The following is a 1,016-nucleotide window of genomic DNA, read 5'->3' on the forward strand; positions in this document are numbered from 1 at the left end:
ACTAAGGACATGCATTCCTTGGAGACAGGCCCCCGTCAGTCATCGTGTTCCTCTCATGAGGTTGGTGGTGCTTTGTGCACACCGGAGGGGCCCTTCACAAATGTCTGAATGGACACGAAATGAGAGAGGACACACTCCTGGCTCCTGAGAAAGATGTGTGCTCTCCCCAGGGATAAAAAAAAGAACTGTAAATGGGCTTCTCCCCAAAGGGAGCCCAATGCTCTTTTATTGTGATATACACTTGGGGCACGGTGTGTGGGCTAAATGTATAAGGGAATGAGTGAGTGCACGGAAGCCAACTGTGCAGGCCTGGCACTGCCCCTGAAGAGCTTCTCTACAGGTCATGCTCCTCCCATGCCTCGCCCACTAGGAATCATTCCTAGGCTTTCAAAGAAAGCAGTTTCTTCTGCAGGCCACAGCCGGAGGAGTCTGTTTCTTCCCACACATAGCTAGAGGTTCAGAAGCAGCTCTCTCTTCTGCAGCTCACCGGGGGATGCAGAAAAAAGAGCTCAGAGTTCCGAGGCGAGGACTTGCGCAGGAGTCATCTACTGTTCCTACCTGTGGGACCTAGAAATTTCCTGTGTGGAAGTTGTCAGAATGAGGAGGCTCCTGGAGGTGAAAATGCCACGTGTGGAATAGGCACATGCCAAGTCCCTCTGAACTTTCTTTTAAATTATAAGCCTCATCAATGTCACCTGCTTCTCTGAGAAAAAGTGAACAAACCAAATCAGGAAAATTACAACACAAAAATGACAGGCAGCCATTGGCATTTACATTCTTATTTGTGGTTTCTGGTTTTTTTGTTTTGTTTTGCTTTTTAATTTTTTTCCTAGAAAAAAAAAATACAACCAGGGGAATTTATATTGACAAACTATTAGTGTCAGGATGGCAGGGGAAAAGAGAAAGAAAGACCAAAGGCATGGGAAGCTAATAAAAAATGGGTTCTGAATCACATAGAATGGTCCACAGGGTCATGTCCAAGTCCTCATGAGATGACCGGTCACTTTGGCATGCAT

The sequence above is a fragment of the Galeopterus variegatus genome, unplaced genomic scaffold (assembly GCF_000696425.1).
Source record: "Galeopterus variegatus unplaced genomic scaffold, G_variegatus-3.0.2 Scaffold356, whole genome shotgun sequence".
Classification (NCBI taxonomy): domain Eukaryota; kingdom Metazoa; phylum Chordata; class Mammalia; order Dermoptera; family Cynocephalidae; genus Galeopterus; species Galeopterus variegatus.